Raw genomic sequence first — 25436 nt, forward strand, 5'->3', positions numbered from 1 at the left:
AGTGGTCACAATAAATGTAAACAGGATATGAAAAAAGCCAGAGGTTGAATGTTACGTGTATGAACCTACACAGAAACAATACTATGTATAGATATACGTATGCAATAAAACAACAATAGATGGGCATTCACTAAACTCTTGGAGAGAGGAGTAATTGGGACCCATGGTAATAACTAAAGATTTATCTTTAGTTATTTAAAATAACTTAAGATTTATCTCTTAAATAACAATAAAAAAGACTGGGAACAAAATGACTGAATATTATAGATTGTTAATTATGAATGATGTGTGGTTATTTATCAAAGAGATCCTTTATTATTCTTTTTCAATTTCTCAAAAAATATTATTTTATAAAAAATAGGAAGAGAAGATAGGAGGGACAAGCAAGGGACATGCAGCTGACTTGGTTCTGACAGCCAAGAAGTCATATTCTTTCATGGGCAGTAGTGAGAGAGAAACACAAAGACATACGGAGGTGGGAGAAGGTGTTGGCAGGTAGGATCAAAGGGAGCACGTCAGTACAATGATGCTGCCCACGTATGTAATACTACATCAAGGCCACTCACAGGTGTCCAACAATGGAACTCATCACTTCACCACTGCTAACAAATATATTCCCAAATTTTCAAAGGAAATTCAATATTTGAAACCTTCCCCCTAGCCTTTATAAGTAGAAATCAGTATTAACTGAAGAATGAAGAAGACTTTACTGCAAGTAATATTCTTCTATTCTTCTTTACTTCATTTCTTAGGGTTGCAATTCTTTGCTGACTCCTTCTCTGGCTCTTGGTGGTGAACTTGCTACCTTTCAAAAGTAATGGTCCATTTATTGCTTGCAGAAAGAAAACTAAACTGGATCTTGAGCACCAAGCTGGGGTCTGGGAGCTGAAACACTGTTTAAAATCTTTTTGAGCAGGGACGCCTGGGTGGCTCAGTTGTTAAGCAGCTGCCTTCGGCTCAGGTCATGATCCCAGCGTCCTGGGATCGAGTCCCGCATCGGGCTCCTTGCTCAGCGGGGAGCCTGCTTCTCCCTCTGCCTCTGCCTGCCATTCTCTCTGCCTGTGCTCGCTCTCTCCCCACCCTCTCTCTGATAAATAAATAAAATCTTTAAAAAAAAAAAAAAAAAAAAAAAATCTTTTTGAGCAGAAGTCCTGGAGTGCCTGCTCCATTCCTGAAGCCCTAAGAATGGTTATTAAATTTATATTTTGTTTGTTATTCAAACTTAGTGGTTGAATATTAAATATGAAATATTTCACATTCTTTATGAGTTTTTCATATGGACTTATGCATCACCTTCTGCACAGTTGTTCTGTACATTTTTTCTTTGACTTTTTGAGGAGTTGAAAAAAACACCTAAGTTATAAATGTTGAACAAAAATCGTTGGGGAAAATAAATTCTCTGCATTGGAAAGGACCATCTAACAGCATCCCTCCCTACTTTTAGGTCAGAAATCTCAGAAAGCCATAATAAAAATGTTTCATTATATTAAGAATACAATCTAGCAACCTGAGTGACAAAATTTGTTGACTAGTATTCTAATGTTCCAGTGTTAGTTTATATTCTGTCAGTCAGATGGAAATAAGACTGAGAGAATCCAATGTCCAGTATAATGTCTGGCATATAATATTAATAATCATAATTATTAATAATATCAATAGTAATTAATATTAATAATTATTTTTAATAAACAAATGAATTAATAAATGAATATGGGATAAAATGCAAGTGGGAAGAGAGATTACTCATGTACACAGCAATGGTGGTGATGGCTATTCCTAACCCCATATAGCTATAGTCACTTTTAAGAACATGTCTGTACCAGAGAAATAATAATAAAAAACTGTCCATCAGTTCTAAGGTCAGTGGAAACAAAATAATAATATAAATAAGATAACTCAAAGTTTTAAAATTGAAATATTGGTCTAGTGAAACACCATTCTCAGAAGCTCAGTGTTACAGGTTGACTTGTGTCTCCCAAAAAAGATATGTTGAAGCCCTAACACATAGTAGCCCAGAATGTGACCTTACTTGAAAAGAGTCTTTATAGAGGTAGTAAGTTAAAATGAGGTCATTTGGAGGGACCCTAATCCAAACTGACTGGTTTCCCACAAAAATGGGAAATTGGGATATAGAGTTAGACATGCACAAAAAGAAGACTATTTAAAGAGACCAAGGAAAAATACCATGTGACAAAGGGAGTTATGCTGCCACCAGCCAAAGACCATCTAAGACTCCCAAAAGCTGGAAGAGTCAAGAAGGTATTCTCCTACAGGTTTCAGAGGAAACATGACTCTGTCAACAACTTGATTTTGGACTCTTGGCTTCTAGAACTGTGAAACAATAAATATCTGTTGTTTTTAGCCACCTCCTTTGTGGTACTTCGTCATGGTAGCCCTAGGCAACCAATACACTCAGGATATTGTAAGGGCCTAATTAGCCAGAGCAACTCCATCTCGGTTAAACAGCCATTTTGTTGTTTATGCGGTAAACTTATATTGACCCTCCCCCTGAGAGGAACTTACTTAAAAGCAAGTCCAAAGAACCAGTAAAATGTAGTCGGCTAGTTCCTGATAACAGAGCCCAGAATACAAGGACGAGACAGGCCAGATGGAAACATCTAATCAGTGAAAAGCACATATGCAACCTCCCTAACCACCAAAGAATGTAAATCCCGCCTTTTGGCCACCAAATTTGGGCACCAATTCTGACCAGAGTAATAGGCTAGTTCAAACTAGATGAAACTAGCCAATCAGCAAGAGACACACAAACCCGGTGAGTTAAAATAACAAGATATGGGTTGCGGTTTTACCCAATAAAAGGTAGCCTGTAAGATTGGGAGGGGTCACTCTCTTTAGAGGCGGCCCTGACCAGTCAGTTGATTCTTGATGCTTGGCACAAACACAGCTTTGCTTGACTTTCGCTTTATATCAGTCTCGTTCCTTTGATAACGAATCCCAACAACAATCATTTCATATTTCAGTTAGACCCATCAAGGCATTAAAAGATAAACTGAGGTCTATTACAACTAAGAATTTATTGAGCAAATATTGGTTCAAATCAGGCAGCGTCAAACTGGGAGTTGTTAGAAGCACTCCACTGACAGGAGCTGAAGGAAAGACTTTTATAGAGAAGAGGCAGAGGCAAAGCAAGGAAATTGCCTGTGATTTAAGTGGTTGCATTACTTGGGAAAGCCCACTTGGCGGTTTGTAATTGATTGTCATTAGGATTCGATTTCTTAACCTAAGTTGGCTTAGGTTTCGGTTTGTTTAAATAGGGCAGTAAGACCCTTTAGGTCTAATGGCCTCCTTGTTGAATTAGCTTAACAAAGGTTTCCCATCCAAGTTTATAATTACAGATGAGGAAACATTTTTCATCGTCATTTCGTTAGGATCTCACTTGTCAAACATTTATTATATATGACTTTAAATTTTTTAAAAAATATATTTTTTTTCAGTTTGAGAGAGAAAGAGACCAAAGAGGATAAGGGAAGGAGGAAGAACAGACTCCCCAGTGAGCAAAGAGCCAGACGCGGTGCTCAATCTCAGGATCCCAAGATCAAGACCTGAGCTGAATGCAGACGCTTAAACTGACTGAACCACCCAGGCTCCCCTTGAAATTGTCTAATGTCCATGTGGAATGAATTAGTTGCCAAATGAATTTATTTTATCCTTGAAATGTATGTGAATAGAAAGAACCATCAATGACAGGATATAAGTTAATTGTTTTTAAATGACCTGCGTTTTATTTTGAAAAAATCAACAATTTCAAATTGTGACAATTTGACTTGAAATATATTAATTGAAATTAAGTATAAATAAAAATTATGGTAAGGACGGACAGATCAGTGGTAAAACTGAGAGTTCAGAAATAAATCCATATACTTATCATCAATTGCTTTTTGACAAAGGGACCAAGGCGATTCAATTAGGAAAGAGTAAGTAGTCTTTTCAAAGTGGTGCCAGGTGGAGTAACATGCAAAAGAATGCAGTTGGAGCCCTGTTTCACATCATTCTCAAAAAAATCACTCAATACAGATCATAGACTGAAGTGTAAAAGCTAAAACTATAAAACTGTTAGAAGAAAAACACAATAGTAAACCCTTGATACCTAGCATTAGGCAATAGTTTCTTAGATATGTAACTAAAAGTACAAAATGAGATAAGTTGGGACTTCATCAAAATTTAAAAATTTTAGGGACGCCTGGGTGGCTCAGTTGGTTAAGCAGCTGCCTTCGGTTGAGGTCATGATCCCAGTGTCCTGGGATCGAGTCCCACATCGGGCTCCTTGCTCAGCGGGGAGCCTTCTTCTCCCTCTGCCTCTGCCTACCATTCTGTCTGCCTGTGCTTGCTCTCTCCCCCTCTCTCCCTCTGATAAATAAATAAAATCTTAAAAAAAAAATTTAAAAATTTTAGACTGCAAATGATATCATCAGGACAGTGAAAAGTCAACCTACAGAATGGAAGAAAATATTTGCAAATCATGTATTAGATAAGACACTTGTATCTGAAATATATAAAAAATTCATACAACTCAACAATAAAACATCATCCCAATTTTAAAGTGTCAAATGATGTGAATACCTTGAGTATCTTCTCTAAAGAAGATGTACCAATGGCCAATAAACACATGAAAACATTGATTAGGGAAATACAAATGGATACCATTATAAGATATTACTCCACAACCACTGGGTTAGTTATAATCAAAAATATATACAATGACAAATATTAGTAACATGTAAGGGCATTGGAATCCTCACACTTTGCCAGCAGGAATAAAAAATGGTGCAAAATTTTTTTGGCAATTCCTCAAAAAGTTAAAAGCAGAATTACCATATCACCCAGGAATTCTCCTTTTAGGAAAATTGGAAATGTATGTCCAATAAAAAACTTATACAAATATTCATAGCTCCAGAGTGGAAAAACTGAAATGTCTACTAATTGATTAACAGATGAACAAGATGTGTTATCTATAGAATGGAATATTATCTGACCACAAAGAATAATAAAGTACTGACACATGCTGTGGTATGAGTTATTTACTCCTGTGTAGCTATATTTTATGTTTATCGATTTGACTATGAACTTCAGAGGCCAGATACTGGGTCTGGTTTTCTTTACTATTGTATCTTGGTATTCAATAGGGTACCTAGGTATTTGTTGAATGAGGTAAGAAATAACATTCCAAAATTCCTATACAATAAAACAATCTGAACATTCTCAGAGTTCAGAGTAGAGGCTATGGAAGACAATGGGAAGTTCCTTCTAGAGAGAAGATACAGGTTCACATGAATAAACTCCCTTCATTGCCAAAGCTGGGGACCCAGCAGGTCCATCAATGTATGGACCAGGAGATTGCCTGTGTTTTCCAATCTTCATTGTAGTTATCCAATATACTGGGTGTGTCTTGGGTTGGATGATGGGGCACAATTCCTATGTATTTGGACCAAAATAGATTCCGTCAGACTTGATGGGAAGAGTGCACACCACCTAAAGGACCTAGCATGTTTAATAAATGTTCCAAAAATAAGTACGCCAGAGTAAAATGCAGGAAGATTTGACCCAACTTTGGAGGTCAGGGAACTCTGTGTTTTTTTTTTTTTTTCTTAAATATGACTAATCTGAGGTCTGAGGAAGAGTAGAAACTCATTTCACTCTTCAGAGGGGAGAAAATTGTTTCAAGTAGAAGACCCAACACAAGAAGTCCCAAGAGGGGCTGAGAAATGGCGAGGAAGTGTTGGGGCAAGCTAAAATGAAGAGAGAGGTGGGTTTATGCGGCACTTTAAAGCCCATGTTAACCATTTTGTGTTTCTCTTCAGGGTGTCAGGAAGTCATTTAAACAATTAAACAAAAGGGGTTAATGCAATCAGATGTCACTTTGAGAAGATCACTTTACCTTTTAAGTTCTTCCTGGGGAATTTTGCTGGTCAAGGTGCACACCAGCATCTCGGCAGCTATCAGGTGTCACTTTGAAACGATCACGCTGCCTTTTAAATTCTTCGTGGAGACTTTCGCTGGTCAAGGTGCGCACCAGCATCTCAGCAGCTACGTTACAATAAGTGCATGATATGCAACAAATGAGCAGCAAAGCAGCACCAGGGCCAGCAGCAGAAGGCTGTGGTGGGGGAAGGTAAACTGCTTTTAATTTCCAAGAACTTCTGTTATTTTTTGTGATGAACACAAATGGCCTTATGAATACTCTTGAAGATAATATACTTATTTGGGGAGCTTTTCCCGTTTTCTCTGTTACTTAGGTGTTCCTTTTATTACATTTCTTTCTTCTCTCATGATGTGTTTTCTCAGATATGTGGTGTTTCTCTGTTCTGCCTCTCTGTGCTTTTGCGAATCCTTACTTGTTTGTGGATGCAGCTTCTGACAATGTATATGGAGGAGAAGGACGTGTTATTCCAATATTATTGGAAAAAGTGTATTGGTAGTTTACAGTTAAGAGGTTAACTACCAGGCATCTTCGATGTCTCTCCGCCCCCAGAACCCACAGCGTCTGCTTTACACTGATAGCAAATGTCACTGTTCGTTGCTCAGTCCAAGGAGAAGCTGGCCAAGCTGCTCCAAGTGCAGTTCCCTAGTGAATCATTCCAACGATGGTGCTGGGAGCCCCTCCTTGTAATTTTATATCCCAGGACATGCCCTAGGCTTTTATAGAAAGCCTTTATTAAGCCTTATCCAAAATAAGCCTCTTGCCCTTATTTTGGATAAGATTTCCTGTAGACTTGTTTCTCTATACATCTGACCCCATCTGTTTTTCCTCTTTCAGGAATTTCTCACAGCTTCAGCTTACTGGTGGCAGTCTGTGACACTTTCCAATGTTCTAAGTTATTCAAGTCCACTCCTTCTTCAAGCCATGCCAAAAAAATATGTTGATTGGTGGAGAAGGGAGATGTCATAATAAAAATAATTTTGTTTACAAGAAGTCTAAAATCTTGTGGATACTCAGGATCACACTGTGAAGGTCAGTTACAGAGTGGTACAATCTGCAGTAAAGCAGGTGTCGCTTCAAGAAAACATTCTGCTAAAAATAGCAAGTTCCGTGGGAGCTACACTGACATTCTCTTATGGTCCAATTTTTTTTTTTTTTACAACATTTGACTTTAATAATTTCCAGGATGAAACTGCTTATTCCATGCCAATAGGCTGCAGAATATAAGATCACAGTGAAGAGTTTGTACAGTTGTTAGAGCAGATGCAAGTTATCTTTGGAGAGAGGAAAAAAAAACAACTCATTCTAACTGCATTAGCCACACATGTAAAAGTCTTTTGTGTCATCAGGAATATAAATCAATCTGTTGCAATATATACAATGTGACAAACTTACCCTCTCCCCCATGGTATCAAAAGCATTTTACTTGTATTTTCTAGCATAAAAAAATTAATACCTGCACTCAAGGGAACAATGACTAGGGTAACTGTATAATTTGTCATCTAAATAGAAACACTTTGAGAATAAAAGGGTTATTAATAATTACTTCCAGAAACAGGCATAAACTGAGACTGTTTCTGACAAACAAGGATGTATGATGACCCTAAGCATAACCCAGTACCCCTTTCAAACATCTGATAAGAGTCTAATGTGTATATTAGAGATTCACTCTTCCCAGCCCCCTTTCCACCTGTGTAATTAGGCAGATTAATGGACAGCAAATCAGGAAACAAGAAAATTTCCTTCCATTTCTACTTCTACCAAATCACATGGGGGAGTATTTTTATAATTTGAATAATCTACTTATTTAAATAAAAGAATGTCAAATGAGAAAGCTGGCACTCTCCTTTTTAGCATGATCTAAGGGTTGCAACATGGAAGCAATTCTTTTAATTCTTTTAGCTGTTTCTCCTGCTATTTATCTCTATATTCCTAAATAATATTCTTAAGTTTCTATTCATCCTTTGATTATTTTAAACATTATATACTGACTTTTGGTTGAGCATAAGAATTTAGTACTCTTACAGAATACTTGCCAACGTCACCTACATACATGAACAATTTTCCCAGTACAGTGGTATCATAATTCTTGATTAAATTGAAGTTTAATATTTATATTGTTATGACTATATAAATACTGTTTACTGGTGATCTTTATTGTACAGTACACATACCTTCCTCAACTTATGACGGGATTACATCCCAATAAACCTATCATAAGGTGAAAATATTATAAGTCAAAAATGCATTTAATACACCTAACTTACTGAACATCAATAAATTCTGCTTCATGTGGCCAAAGTCATCAGGTAATCTATTGATTTCACTTACTTACCCCTTGGCCACATCTCTCCTATTGCTTTCTATTCTCCTGCTTAGTCTGACCTATCTGCTCTTTAGGTCTATCACACAACTGCCATACTAGGAATTCACTTTGCTATTATCCTCTAAATTCTCTTCACCTCTGTCCTTGGCATCCTTCTTTTCCAGATCCCATATCTGTTTCTTGAATTTTCACCCTCATTTCCTAATTTTAACTTTGTATATCCTCAGTAGCATCCTGAGAAAAGGAGACAAAAGGAAAAATTGGGGAACTTTGAATGCCTGAAAATGTCTTTATTTTACCTTCACTATTGATTAATAGTGTAGTTGGATATAGAATTCTGCCCTAGAAATTAATTTCCTTCAGAATTATGAAGGCTTTCTTCCACTTTCTTCTAGCTTAAAATGTTGCTGCTGATAAACTCAATGCTATACTGATTTCTTTTTTTTTTCTTCTTAAAGATTTTATTTATTTATTTGACAGACAGAAATCACAAGTAGGCAGAGAGGTAGGCAGAGAGAGAGGGGGAAGCAGACTCCCCACCGAGCAGAGAGCCCGATGCAGGGCTCGATACTGGACCCTGGGATCATGACCTGAGTCGAAGGCAGACGCTTCAACCCACTGAGCCACCCAGGTGCCCCACTATACTGATTTCTTACTCTTTGTACAAAATCTAGGTTTTTTCTCTCTGGAAGCTTTTAGAATCTTGTATCAGTCGGGGTACTGTCAAAAATAAAAAGTCATTTTATGTATTCTGTCTATGACAAATTTAATACAGAATTAGGAATTTCCATGACTGTTGGAAGAGCTTAAAAGCAGAGGTCATGAGAGCCATCACCAAAAATCAGAGGAACTCATGCTAAAGGTCTCAGCTTCAGCGTAAGGCAAGTGTTCTCAAAAACATACGGAAATTCTCAAAAATCTCTGAGAAGCATCTAGCGATCATCTCGGAATTCAGTAATGAAGAGGATAGTTCTCAAGAGTTTGCCAATAAGCCACTCTGAATCTCTTCTCTACGCACACATGTGGAAGTTTCTCTCACCAACATAACCAAAAACTGTGTATGTAGGAAAGGAGATTCTAGAAAATGTAGTTCAGCCTTAAAGATGAATGATAGTAGAGCTGAGTTAACAGACTGTGGAAGCACAGACTACATCTCTGTCAGCTCGGCATCCAAAGATCCTCATTTTCAACATTTAACTTCACAGTGAAGATATTAGCAACATTATACTTCTCCATTATATGATTTAACTCTTCATCATACAACCAAACCCATAAGAAATCCAAAGTTCCACTTTGCCATCTTTGAGTAAATGCTTCTTTTTTCTCCAATTCACAACCCCTTTTTGCAATCATATACTCTAAAAGTGAGATATAGAAATAAGTATGACTTACACATTAATACTCTTAGGGGGCATAGAAATGGGAGAGGAGAAAGAGAAAAATGTCAGTATACATACAAATGTACAAATATAGGAACAAGACAGGAAATATATTTAACTACCACAGTGCATATTTCTGCAAATGGCCATATGCCCATAGGCGGTATTTATAATCCCCTTCTCTTACCATACATTCCCTTTTCCACTTTTCCCCAGCAAGTGCCCAAACCAGTTCATTTTCTTTTTTTCAGTCTCATAAGGTGAGCTGAGTCTTATTCTTGAAATTTCTGCTATAAAGGTCCTACCTGTTCTGGTTGCTCTAGTTTTCCATGATTTCTACTGTGGAACATGAAAGTATTAAGAGATCACCAAGAGACTCTCCTGGACCCCAGGCAGTCCTCCTTGCCCTCATTGTGTAATAGCAAACCAAATTACTATTGATAATCAAGATGAATTGTCACATTCAGCGCAATAACCTTTTTTTTTCCTGATAATGTGGCCAGATGGCTGTCTCAGCTTCCTATTTATTTTTTTAATTTTTAAAAGATTTTATTTATTTATTTGACAGACAGAGATTACAAATAGCCAGAGAGGCAGGCAGAGAGAGAGAGGAGGAAGCAGTCAAAGAGAGAGGAGGAAGCAGGCTCCCCACTGAGCAGAGAGCCTGATGCGGGTCTTGATCCCAGGACTCTGGGATCATGACCTGAGCTGAAGGCAGAGGCTTTAACCCACTGAGCCACCCAGGCACCCCTCAGCTTCCTATTTAATGAAACCATTGCTGTGCCCCTGGTCGAAGCATTCTCTACCCTGGAAACCAAGATCTTTAGGACCAGCAGAATGCAATAACATGGAAATGGAAAGCCAAAATTTTGCTAGTGTATCATTAGGTATAACAGTTTAAAAAGCACCTGTTTATACCCTTTGATTCCTGAAACTGAGTATCTACTTGGGAGGAAACTGCACTACAAATTAATCACTGGTTCATAGCATGTCCTGTATCTCAGGCATTATGCCAGCTCCACAAAGTGATTTCATACAGCTGACACCATAACTGAATTTTCAGAGTCCATTCTCTCAAGGCCAACTTCAGGATGATGGGAAACATGGTAGACAGTGAATTCCAAATAACTAGTAGCATCATGCTTTCACAAGACAATCGCTGCACTTCACTTTCTTTCGAATGAGTTCCTTGTCAGAAGTAATGCTAAGAAGAGTACCATGATCATAAATAACACACTCTATAGTCCAGGGATAATCATTATGGCAGAAGCATCATGGGCCCTGAAGGTAAAATCCTCATCCTGTAAGAAAAAAAATCATTGTTCCTCAAAGGACAGAAATTATCCAATGTATTTAAACTATCCCCAGGTGGCCGCTTGGATCCCCCAAATAATAGTGCTTTATCATGGGCTCAGTGCTGGTCTTTGCTATGAGCAATTGGGCACCCCACAGGGGCCATCATCCTGTAACTTCATGAAAGTTACATAAATGGAATTATACAACATTTCTCCTTTTAAATTGGCTTTTCTTCATTCAGCATAACTTCATCCAAGCTGTTGTATGTATTAATAGGTCATTCCTTCTTATCATTGAGTACCACTCCTGTGGTATAGATGTATGACTATTTCTTTAACCATTTATTCATTGAAGGATATATGGGTCTTTTCCAGTTTGGAGCTATTACAAATGAAGCTGCCATAAATATTTGTTTATCTATTTCTTTGTCTTTGTATCTGCTGTATGATTAATTTTCAAAAGTCCTTTCTTGTTTTTTCTTTTTATAGCACCCTCTTTTTGCTTTATCAGGAAAGCTTTTCTCTTTTATTTGCACATATTAATTATAATTTACAACAATTGTTTTCTACTTTTCTTTGCATTGTCTCTGTTCCCAAGGAGTTCCTCTGTTTTTCTTTTCTTTCTTTCTTTTTCTTTTTTCTTTTTTTTTCTGCATAAGACTATTTCTCATGTGAACATTTTCCTCATTATATGATCAATGTTAGTTAAAAATTTATATTTAAAGTGAGGTACTACAAAATTTATTGAAAGAGCTTCTTGACTAGTTAGCTTCCCTAGTGAGGAATTGGGTAGTTCACTAGTTACAATAAATTAAGGTATGTCGTGGTAACAAACAACACCCAGATCTTAGTGACTTAGCACAATAAAAGTTTATTTCTCACTAATGTCACAGTCCAGTGTGGCATCCACAGAAGTAGAAGAAAGAACAAAGGAGAATGTGTAAGGGCTGGGAGTTTCGGTCATTGTGAAATCTCCACAGAGCTCCCAGGGTTCAAAACTAAAGTAGAAGTAAGGCTGGCAAGGGCCACTACAGCGATACTGTCAGGGTTAGCAATTGGGATAATGCCCTGTTTCTATAAAGATGTTGAAGATTCCTAGAAGACAGGAGGTTTCTATGCCATGGCCTCAGGTTCTTCAGGATGCACTGTGTAGTTTTATATCAAGCAGGCATCATTTTCATATGAATTTGAGTAAGTACAATTTTTCTTTTTGTTGAGTCTTTGGAATTTTCTGTACATAAGATCATATCACCTGCAGATAATAACAATTTTACTTCTTTCTTATATGGATGCCTTTTATTTCTTTGTCTTGCTTGATTGTTCTAGCTAGAATTTCCAGTACTATATTGAACAAGAGAAGTAGACATGGACATCCTTGTGTTCTTCCTGATCTCAGAGGGAAAAGATTTATTTTTTTACTGTTGAGTATAATGTTAGCTCTGGGTTTGTTGTATATGGTCTTTATTATGTTGAGGTATATTCCTTCTATTACCCAATCTGTTGAAGATTTTTATCAAGAAATTTATTTTGTAAAATGCTTTTTCTGCATTTATTGAGATGATCATGTGATTTTTATCTTTCATTTTACTAATGTGATATATTTATTGCTTTATTGATCTGTGTATATTGAATGACCCTTGCATACCAGGTAAGTCTCACTTGATCCATGTTGCATAATCCCTCTATTGTGTTCTTAAATCTGGTTTGCTAGTATTTTGTTGAGAATTTTTACATCTATAGTTGTCAGGGATATTGATCTATAGTTTTCTTTCTTTCTTCTTCTTTTTTTTTTTTTTTTGTAAGGTTCTTATCTGGCATTAGTAACAGGTAATGCTAGCCTTATAGAATGATATGGAAGTGTTTCCTCTTCTTCTATTTTTAGAAAGAGTTTGAGAAGGATGGTGTTAATTACTTAAATATTTGGTAGAATTAGCCAATGAAGCCACCTGATCCTGAAGTTTTCTACATTGGGAGGTTTTTGTTTTGTTTTGTTTTGTTTTTGTTTTTGTTTTTAAGATTTTATTTATTCATCTGAGAGAGAGAGAAAGAAAGCACAGAGGGAAAGGGAGAAAGAGAAGCAGATTCTCCACTGAGCAGAGAGCCTGATATGATCCCAGGCTCTCTGGGATCATGAGCAGATTTTTTATTTTTCTAATATTCAATCTTAGTAGACTTATGTTTCTGTAATTTATCTAATTTTTTCTAGATTATATATTTTGTCACCATATAATCATTCATAGTAGTCTCTTACAATTCTATGTATTTTTAATATCTTTTGTAATTCTCTTTCGTTTATGATTTCATTTGAGTATTCTCTCTTTTTTTCTGATTAATCTAGCTAAAGGCTTATTATTTTTGAAGACCAGCTTTTAGTTTTGGTATTTCCTACTGTTTTACTGGTGTGCATTTCATTTATTTCCGCTCAGATTCTTGTTATTGCTTTCTTCTCCTAACCTAGGGCTGAATTTGCTCTTTTTTTTCTAGTTCCTTCAGGTGAAAAGTTAGGTTTTTTAGAAGAGATCTTTCTAATTGCTTAATATATGCATTTGTTGCTATAAACATCCTTCTAAGAATTGATTTTACAGCTTCCCAGAAGTTTTGGTATGTTGTGTTCTCACTTTTATTTGTTTTGAAATATTTTTTGATTTCCCTTCTGATTTCTTCTTTGGCATATCGGTTGTTCAGAAGTGTGTTGTTTAGTTTCTACATATTTGTTTAGTTTCTACATATTTTCTACCTTTCCCCTTATAAATTCTAGGTTCAAAACATTTTAGTCAGAAAAGATACTTGGGATGAATTTAATTTCTTAAATTTGCTGAGTTATTTTGTGTCCTATTTTATGACTCACTTTGGAGAATGTTTCATATGTACTTGAGAAGAATGTATATTCTACTGCTGTTGAATGGAATGTTCTATATATGTCTATTATGTCCATTGGGTCATAAGTACAGTTAATAGCAATGTTACCTTGTTGATTATTTTCCTGGGTGATCTATCCTTTGCTGACAATGGAATATTGAAGTCCCCTACTACTATTGCATTATTGTCCATTTCTCACTTCAGATCTGTATCTGCTGAATATACTTAGGTGCTCTAATAGGTGTGTTGATATTTATGATTGTTATATCTTTTTGATGAATTGACCTTTTTTCATTATGTAATGATTTTCTTTTTTTCATATTGCATTCTTTTCTTTTTTATTATTAACATATAATGTGTTACTTGTTTCAGCTGTACAGGTCTGTGATTTATCAGTCTTACATACACAATACACAGTGCTCACTACAACACATACCCTCCCCAATGTCCATCACCCATCCCCCTAACCCCCTCACTCCCTCCTCTCTAGCAACTCTTGGTTTGTTTTCTGAGGTTAAGACTCGTATAGTTTGTCTCCCTCTCTGGTTTCATCTTGTTTCTTTTTTCCCTCTCTTCCCCTATGATCCTTTGCCTTGTTTCTTAAATTCCACATATCAGTGAGATCATATGATAATTTTCTTTCTCTCATTGACTTATTTTGCTTAGCATAATACCCTCTGGGTCCATCCACAACATTGCAAATGACAAGATTTCAGGGGTTTTGATGGCTCCATATTATTCCATTGTATGTATATACCACATCTTTTTATCCATTCATCTTTTGATGGACATCTGGGCTCTTGCCATAGTTTGGCTATTGTGGACATTGCTGCTATAAACATTGGGGTGCAGGTGCTCCTTTGGATCACTACATTTGTATCTTTGGGGTAAATACCCAATAGTGCAATTTTGGGTCATAGGGTAGCTTTATTTTCAACTTTTTGAGGAACCGCCATACTGTTTTCCAGAGTGGCCTCTCCAGCTTGCATTCCCAAGTAAAGTATTCTTTAATTGAGATATGTACGTAGTTTTGTTAGACATACTGTCATAGATAACATTATAGTGTAAACATAGCTTTTATATGTACTCGGAAACCAAAACATTCATTTACTTACTTTACTGAAATATTATTAGATGGGGCGCCTGTGTGGCTCAGTGGGTTAAGCCTCTGCCTTCGGCTCAGGTCATGATCTCAGGGTCCTAGGATCGAGCCCCACATTGGGCTCTCTGCTCAACAGGGAGCCTGCTTCCCCCCTTTCTCTGCCTGCCTCTCTGCCTACTTGCGCTCTCTCTCTCTCTCTCTCTGTCAAATAAATAAATAAAGTCTTTAAAAAATATATTATTGGTATGCAAGAGGTATGTATATATACATAAAGAAATATTATTCAGCCAGAAAAAAGAAGGAAATCCTGCCATTGATGACAAAGTTGGACTTTGAGGACATTTTGCTAAGTGAAATAAGTCAGAAAGAGAAAGAAAATCCTGTATGATCTCACTTATATGTGGAATCTAAAAAAAAAAAAAAAAGGTAGAAATATGGTTTCAGAGGCTAGCAGGTGAGGTAATAGGAGTGATATTGTTTAAGGATACAAACTTACAACAAGTAAATAAAAAGTCCTGGAGATCCAATGCACAGAAGAGACAGAAGAGTGATTGTATACAATAGTACTGTATTATTAACCTCTAACATGTTAACAGCCAAGATCTTAAGTATTCCTATCACAAAAAGAAAGGATAATTATACGATGTGACAGAGATGTAGCTAAGGCTATAGTGCAATCATATTGCAGTATATAAATGTATCAAACTGAGACTTGTATACCTTGAACTTATACAACGTTATATGTCAAATATATTTCAATTTTTTAAAATATCAATTTAAATTTTTAAAATATTTCATTATATATTAGGGCACCTGGCTCAGTGGGTTAAAGCTTCTGCTTTTGGCTCAGGTCATGATCCCAGGGTCCTGGGATCGAGCCCCATATCGGTCTCTCTGCTCAGCAGGAAGCCTGCTTCCCTTCCTCTCTCTCTGCCTGCCTCTCTGCCTAATTGTGATCTCTGCCAAATAAATAAATAAAATTTTTAAAAAATATATTTCAATACAAATCACTAATTTTTAGAATATTGTCTTAACATTTTGTTTATTTTTGTAAATGGTTCAACATAAAGATCTGATTTTATTTTTGACAAATGGATAGCTGGTTGTTCAATACCAGGAATAAATAAAGCACTCTTTCACTACTGGTTTTGCATAATACACCTGCATATACACAGGTGTATTTCTAAGCTCTTTTGTCCCATTGAGCTTTCTGTCTCTTCTTGCCCCAGTATCATCTATCCCACTTTAACGTGCTCTAAAGGTATAAATGCATAAGTCACTGAAAAATAAACATAAACATGTAAATGATGCTTGAATTCTCTAACAATTGCAGACATGTGAATTAATGAGTTACAGTTTTAACTTTTTCCAGATTTATAATATTTAAAAGATTAATAACATCTCAGTTTGCAAAAGTATAAGGAAATAAATGACCTAATTGATACTCAGTGATGGTATGAACTGGGAGCAACATTTTTGAAAGGAAATTTATCATTATATACTTATTTTTAAACCTTGAACTTCAGAAAAACATAGTCCACAAAAAATGTTCCAGAAACAATATATGTAACAGCAAAAAATGGTAAATAACTAAATGTTAACAATAGTGGAAGATAAGGTAAATATGGCATAGTCTACCATGAACTATGCTGAGTAGGTAGTATTCAACACAAAGGGGAATTGTTGAATAGGACAAGGAAAAAGTATCAAGATTAGTTAGAAGAAATAAATTTATTGTTAGTCAACTCAGGAGAAAGAGTATAGGTTACTGTGACCGTGGGAGGGAACAGAGGGAACAGAGAAACAGAAGTGTGAACTCCATGATGTTTGTAATCTGGCTGCAAGACAAGGATAAGCCAGGAGTCAGTGGGAGTTCAGACAGGGAGAATTAAAATTTTAGTAAAGGCTCAGCTTCATGTACACCATTCCTTGCTGCTGTAGTAATGATACCTCCATTTTTTGTAAAGATATTGCAGTGAGAAAAATCGCATGCAAATAAGGCAAGTGGGATCCAGAGATAATACAACTTGTGGGTCTAGTTAGCTCTATTTTGGTAGGAGGCCAAGGTCACAATTGGGTGGTAGTTCTGAACCCTAGATAACAAATGAACAGTACAGGGTTAAGCTGAACCTGTGCACTTGATTCCTATAATGATAAATAACCATAATTATTAATAACAATAAATGATAACATGATTGATAAACAATAGGACTCGAGACCTACATTTGTTCTTTTCATTTAAAGCAATGATAGTCCATATCCAGTGACTGATCCCAGTGGAGGCATAAAGACCCAGCCTTTGTATCCTAACTAAGGATCTGGTCTGAAGGGTCCAGACAGGTCTGAAGGGTCATTGTGTCTTCAAAACTCCCCCAACAGGGTTGGCTGAGGCTGCCTTGCAACAGGACTTCTCCCTCTGCCCAAGCAGCTCCTTTCTACTCAGTGATCTAAAGTGTCCTCCCTTAATAAACTTCCTAGGTACTACTATCCTCTTCAGAGTGTACTTCTTGGGAAACCCAAACTGTGACACTATTTAACTGAATTGTATAACTTCATTTACAATCACTTACCTCGTTTTTCTGTCCTTTGACCTTAAGTCACACAGATGTGAATCCTAGAAATAGAGTTTGGGATATATAATAGGAACAACTCTCTTTCCTCCCTCTATTGTGTCTCTATTCCTCCTTTAAATTACAGATATTTCCACATCTCTGAGCTGCTCTTATAATAAACAAACACATGCACATGGTGTTCATCAAGCTGAACTAAGTTCATGAAATCATCATAAATATATTTTACTAGCTTTCATGATTCCACAGTGGCTGTGTGCTTTTAAACATTCCTCATTTCTATTCAATAAAATTTGCATTAATCCTTCATAGTTGTTATATGGCTTGGTAGGGTTGACTGATTTCTTTGTAATATTTGTAAGGCCTATTTAAATACATTCCCTACTCTGCCCTTTAAGGAATATTGATGATAGTTCCTTACAACGTTTCTTAACTTAGTTTATAACTAAGAATAAATAAATAAATACATACATACATACATACATACATACATACATACAAAACCCTCACTTGACAAATGACCATGATAAGGGCTCAAAGGGGTGAAAAAAAACAACCAAAGTTCACACAACTAGTTAGGGACACAGGCAGGACAAGGTCTTGTCTAATCCTCTTCATTTATATTCCAATTTCCTTCTGCAAATCATTCACATGTAAATTACATCATAAGAACATGGCATTTAGAGTCAGAGCATTCAGGTTCTTAGCCCAATACTTATTGCTATATTATCTTGAGCAAGATGATTACTTCAAGTGGGGATAATGATAATGTACCTATTTTCTTTGCTTGTTATAAAAAACACCAGATGTGAAAAATAGCATAAAAGATGTTATTTTTTTAATAAATTTTATTATTAAGGAAGTAGTTTGAGGGATTTTTTTCCTTTATGTCATTTAAAAATGATAATATGTTTCTATAAATTTGACTAAAATATAAGAATTTTATTTTTTGTTTTTTTTAAGTTTTTATTTAAATTCCAGTTAGCTAACATACAGTGTAATATTAGCTTCAGATGTGCAATATATTGATTCAACTCTTCCATACAAAACCCAATGTTCATCACAAGTGCACTCCTTAATCCCCATTACCAATTTAACCCACGCCACCTCCCCCTTCCTTCATGGCAACCATCAGTTTGTTCTCTGTGGTTAAGAGTCTGTTTCTTGGCTTGTCCCTCTCACTCTTTTTTTTCTTTTCCTTTTGTTCATTTGTTTTGTCTCCTAAATTCCACATACGAGTGAAATCATGGTATTTGCCTTTCTCTGACTTACTTCACTTAGCCTAATATCCTCTAGCTCCATCCACATTGTCACAAATGGCAAGATATTATTCCTTTTTATGGTTGAGTAATATCCTATTATATATATATATATATATATATATATATATATATATAATTCTCCTTATCCATTCATCAATCAGTGGACATGGGCTATTTCCATAATTTGGTCATTGTAGATAATGTTGCTGTAAACATAAGGGGGCATGTTTCCCTTTGAATTAGTATGTTTTCATTTTTTTAAAGATTTTTATTTAGTGGAAAGAGAGAGACCACAAAAGCAGGGAGGGGCAGAGCAGGAGGGAGAAAGAATCTGATATACACTCCGCACTGAGCATGGAACCCAACGTGGGGCTCAATCCCATGACCATGAGATCATCACCTGAGCTGAAACCAAGAGTCAGATGTTTAACCAATTGAACCAGCCAGGTGCTCCTGTATTTCTTTATACTTTGGGTAAATATCCGGTAGTACACTTACTGGGTCATAGAGTACTATTTTTAACTTTTTGAGGAAACTCCATACTGTTTTCCAGAATGGCTGCATCAGATTTCATTCCCATCAACAGTGAAAGAGGTTTTCTTTTTTCCACATCCTGCCCAACACCTGCTATTTCTTGTGTTGTTGACTTTAACCATTCTGACACATGTGTGGTGATATCTCATTGTAATTTTGATTTGCTTTTCCCTGATGACCAGTGATGTTGAGTATCTTTTGATGTGTCCATTGGTCATTTGTATGTCTTCTTTAGAATAATGTCTATTCATGTCTTCTGCTCATTTTTAAATTGGATTATTCATTTTTTAAATGAATAAAAGTTCTTTATATATTTTGGATACTAACCCTTTATCATATATATTATATGTAAATATCTCCTTATGTTCATAGTGCAATAGTCCTTAAAATGACAATCCTTCTATGAAAAATATCATTTTAAAATTCCTTTATTGGAGCAGATTACAACTGAAGTTATCCATCATATACAAAAACCTAGTGACTTATGTTATACCCATATCTCTTTCTTAAAATAAAAATTTGGCATTATCCAGCTTAATCACTTACATTATACAGAAGAATTAACTCTGACTTTTTGACTATCCACAAAAATCAAATCCAATGTTTGTGGATGACGATTTATCACCATTGACAATATTTGTAAAAATGAACTTAAGGTTCAGAAGACAATTTCTTAAAAAAAAAAAAAGCACTAAATGTTTCAAGAGACTTCAGAATTGTTAGAAAAAATTAATCTTCAGTTGACATTTATTATTATATGTTGGCCAATTCTTCTAGAGGCACACTTCTCATTCCAGATATAAAAATGCTATTTGATTAATTTAAAAATGAGACCCATCATTTTATAAAATGTGACTAAAAGTAAATTTAAAAGGTACATGTTATTCATCTTTGGTTCTAAAGTGAAGCCAAAATGAGCACAGATGCATAATTCAGCTTATACAATGGGGAAATCACCCAGAAGTGGACAAAGCATAAGGGTCAGCAGGGTAGTACTGCTCTGTACAATCCAAGGTCGTCAATGAGTAAAGCATTAAACATTAAATCCAAGAAGTTCTCTGTTTTCAAAATTTCCCCTTGATTTTGCACCGGCCCTGCAGGTGCTATGCTTTTTTGGGTTAAGTCCTGCATAGATGTTCTTTACTGAAAGGGAAAAAAGGTGATAAGAGAACAAAATAACAGGATAGAAGAACTACAGAAGAGGAAACAGGAATACAAAAGAAGATCTTTGTGTGCAGCTGACCAGTATTTCACTGACTGGATAACACCAATGTATATAGATGTTAGTCTTGAAACATACTTGTTTCATTGCATGTAGCTTAGAAACCTACATTATTTGATAAGTTTATCAGGAGATTATTAAACTCTAGTTAATAATAACTAGAATATGTTATGTGTAATTTTTCCTGATACACCAATAATGTAATCTTGAGACTGCAAGTAAGAAGCTGAATGATGCATTCCATTAGCCAATAAATTTATCACTAGTGTCTTTATTTAAAAAAAAGAAGCCATATTTTCCTTCACTAATTGATTCAGATGAAGCAAAATTTGCTCTGCTTACCTAAAATATTGCTATCTTGCCTCTCAAAGAAAGCTAATTAAATATTTTATATTCATAAAAGCACAAACATGACCAAAAAAATTATAAAATTGACATTATAGAATTATAAACATGCCCAACTCAGTTTATAAACTGAGTTATTTTAAAGCACAAAGGTCTACACATAATCTTCCAGCCAAATACTTGTCTTATTTACTAGTGCAAGAACATAGTATCAGATTTTCTTGAGAGAATGATAAATAGCTTACTTGTGACAGCCTCTTTCCTTTAGGGTTTTAAAATAACTATGTGTGTATGGGGTAGTTTCTACCCATGTACTGAGCACAAGACACTCATAGATTCTTATTTATGTTCAAGTTTCTAGTATTTTGATAACAAGCAAGCTTTAACCATAGTGCAAAGACAAGAAATTTTTCATCTGAGTCACAGTTTTAAATTTCATTGAGAACCTTAAGTAAAAAATAGAATATTAAAATTGTTGACAATATTTACAACCCAGTCATTTTTCAAATAGTTTCTAACACAACAAAAGTGACATTTTTTATATCTATCTTTGTTTTAAGGAATATATACTTCCCCTTCCCACAGATAGCTTCATTTTTAAGAAACAATTATTTTCCATCACTCTTTTCCTTGCAATTATTTTAGGATAGCCTATATGTACTAAAAATTTTAAACTCTTCTTCTTCAATAGTAGTAATTGCAGCAAGTATAATTCTTACACTTAAGAAGGAATACTGATAGTTTTTATTAAAAAACAACAACAAAACAACCTTATGCACAGGGATACATGATTCAAATAAAAACATAATAAATTTGATTGACTAAATTATTAATTAATATATAATATTATATATATAATTAACTATATATATATAATTAACTAAATTATTAATCAGTTTGTCTTTCTTTTAGTACAGAATCCCTTGAAGTTGTTGGACTAATGTCACCAGTGGTTTAGAATTAAGAGTCCAATGATTTGAATTGTTCCTGCTTCTTATAACTAAAATGATCCTCTTGAACCCTATTTTCCCTTGTATTTACTGTCTATATGAAATAACACTGCTGTCCCTAGCATTATTCAAGCCAGACATTAGCCTTGACTTTTCACTCACATTTGTTCCCAAGCCCCTCTGTCTTTTAATCTCTCATAATAGTATCCAGGATGTTATTAAAAATAGAAAAGTGGCGGGGTACCTGGGTGGCTATGTTACTTGAGCATCTGACTCTTGATTTTGCCTCAGGTCATGAGCTCGAGCCCCACACTGGGCTCCATGCTGGGTGTGGATCCTGCTTGAGATTCCCTTTCTCCCTCTGCCCCTTCTCACCTTCTCTCTCTCCTTCTATTAAAAAAAAAAGACAAGTGGAGGCGGATCAAAAAGAAGTTTGTAGAGATAAATCTTCATGACTTTGGCATAGAAACAAAACAAAACAAAACAGCTAAAACTGGGAAAAGGGTAGAAAGATGCTTGAGGGAGAAAGCACTGACTTAGAAAAAAACAATACGGTGAAGAATCATTAAAGTAAAGGAAGGATGAGGTTTTAAGGAAAAGCTAATCAACAGCATCAAAGCATCAAATATGGTCCTAAGCATAAGGAAAATAAATACACAAAAAAGTATTACTGTAATTATCAAGAAAATCACAAAATGTTTTGATAGAAATTAGTTTCTATAATATGATGGGGATATATGTCAGAATGCAGGGATTGAAAGAAAAGTAATTAGTAGGGAAATGGTGGAGATGGATTAAGAACTCATCCATGGGGAAAAATAGAAGAAATACTTAGAACCTAGAAAGAGTATATGGGTAAAGATAGAAGTGTTATAATATTCATCTTTGTAAGGTGCGTAGGTGGCTCAGTCATTAAGCATCTGCCTTCAGCTCAGGTCATGATCCCGGGTTCTGGGATCCAGCCCACGTTGGGCTCCCTGCTCAGAGGGAAGCCTGCCCTCCCCCACACCCGCTGATGTTCCCTCTCCCACTGTGTCTCTCTCTGTCAAAAATGAAATAAAATCTTTTTAAAAATTCAACCTTTAACTCTCTCATTATTTCCAATAAGTTATCTATTGATTCTTTTGGCTTTCTATTAATACAATCATAAGCAACCCTCTTATTTTTTCCAATGGAAGAGAGTCCAAAGCATGTTCAGAAGTAGAAGGGGAAATGTTAATATTTTCCAGAAAGGTAGCTAAATAGGTGCACATTTGTCTATCTCCTTTTCTCAAAATGCATAGAAATTAACCAAAAGAAGAAGAAATCTATACTGAAACTAGGGAATGAACATAATCTCATATTGAAGATTCTGAAAAATATCTGCAGAATATAAGGGAATTTAAGCCAAGCAAAAGAGCTGCAAGTTGGCTGTCATCTATTCTAATATTGACTAGAATGTTAATTTCAAAACATAAATGGGAGGGCTGGGCAGCATCATACTACCTTGGAGAAAAGACTGAAGCTCCCCCCAAAAGTAGAAAACACTGAGCATAGGAACTAGGAGTTACTACACACTAACAGTATCAGGAGAGAGAATAAAAAGCAGGACGATAACACTGAATCATCTTTAAGTTTCTGACCCAGAGCTCTAATCAGCAACACTCATTGGAATTATTGTCCCTAATTGGGGATAGCGGGGAGGAAGACCTATGTTTAAGAGGATATGCCTCAGATTTAGTGAGAGAGTATTTGGAGACAACATATAAGGCTAGTCACAGTCCCTTATCCTACATGCCATATTTGAAGGGTGAAGAAATCACAATATTTGGGTGAAGAATTCCCAATATTTGTTTCTCCAGCTCAAGTTCTAAGTGTACTACTAATACAGCTCCTAAGTAAATGGAGAGAAAGACAAATCTACATTATTCCTGGGTAGCAGTCTTGAATGGAATTTTTGTCCTCTTTTCCTTTCTCTTCTTCTCTTAAGATCTATTAAATACTATTAAATAAATAATTAAATATTAAATACTTAAGATCTATTAACTAAAAGATAAAATAAATATTAAATATTTTAAAAATCTATTAAAGATCTATTATATATAATACATAATAATAAGAGATCTATTATATATATAATATTATATATATAATATATAAAGATCTATTATATATAATATTATTAAAAATCTATTAAAGATTATTAATGATCTATTAAATAAATTAAATACTCTTAAAATCTAATAAATACTTAAGATCTATTAAACATTACATTGTACTAGGCATTTTGTTAGAATCTAAGAATCCTCACACAAAACAGGTCTTACTGGGAAAAAATGTATATTAAAGTTATACAAGACTTCTAAACGAAAAAAAAAAAAGAAGTGCAGGATCCTATAGGAAGACCTAATAGATGGCTTTAATGCAGTCCAGAAGGTTTCAAATTAATAACAAGTTACAAAACTCTAACAAGGGATCTATGAATTAAGGACATCAAAAAAGGGAATGGAAGAGACCATAACAATAATTTTTAAAAAGCCAATGAATGCTAGGCTTTAGAAGAATTACCTCAAGTAAGAGAAGTTCTTAGCAGAGTTGTAAATCTTTCAGTGCACAAGCATTCTCTTGTGGTAAATTTGTAACTGTCCCCTGGACATACTGGGCTCTAACTCTAGTTATTGGTCTATATACAAAGGAAGTAGTTGGGAGAGTACTGAGGAAAATTTACTTCATCTTGCAAAGTCATTTCTCCAGATAAAAAATGCACTAGTTTCCTAGGGTGGCTGTAACAAAGGACCACAGAGCAGGTGGACTAAATACAGAAATTTATTGTCACAGTTCTGGAGGCTAAGAGCCAAAAAACAAGGTTTCTCCTGAGGTCTGTGAGGGAAGGAGCTGTCCTAGGCCTCTTTTCTTGGCTTGTAGATAACCATTTTCTCCCCTATGTCTCTTCTCATTTATGCATACCTTTTTGCCCAAATTTTCCTCTTTCTATGAACAGCAGTTATATTGGATTACTGCCCACCCTAAGGACTTCATTTTAACTTCACTACCTCTTTAAAGTCCTTATTTCAAAATAAGGTCACATTGAGGTACCTGGGTTTAGGACTTCAACATATAAATTTAGGGAGTGAGAGGAATACAATTCAACCCACAATAAGGATTTACAGTATCTTTTTAAAAGGAAGGTGTGGTTTGGTTTGTCTTTGTCCTTGATTCAAAACACAAAATACCTAAAACCCTTGGAATTGCCTGCGTGACAAGAGTATCTTTTGTATGCTACTGAGATGATAGTTGGCAGTGGGGTGGGTATGAGGCAAATGGGCAGAATCCCCCAGATAGCTTCAGGATGGGGGCGGGCTGCCTGAAAGACCAAGGCATGATAAGAGGACTGGATCCAACCCTATTTCCCAACCTCTAGTGAAGGGAGAGAGATTAGAGATTGAGCTCATTCACCAATGGCCAATGATTTAATATATTTTATCAAACACAGTAAAATCCCCTAAATGATGGAATTTGAAGTATTTCCCTGTGCTGAGAGGCTGGTATGCCCAGAAAGGACATGGAAAGTCAACTCTCCTCCCTCTGACCTGGCCCTATGTCTCTCTTCCAACTGGCTATTCCTGAGTTGTATCCTTTATAATAAACTAGTAAGTAAAACCTTTTTCTGAGTTC

Source organism: Mustela putorius, unplaced genomic scaffold (genome assembly GCF_011764305.1).
Source record: "Mustela putorius furo isolate JIRA1106 unplaced genomic scaffold, ASM1176430v1.1 tig00003870_pilon_pilon_pilon, whole genome shotgun sequence".
NCBI classification, from domain to species: Eukaryota; Metazoa; Chordata; class Mammalia; order Carnivora; family Mustelidae; genus Mustela; species Mustela putorius.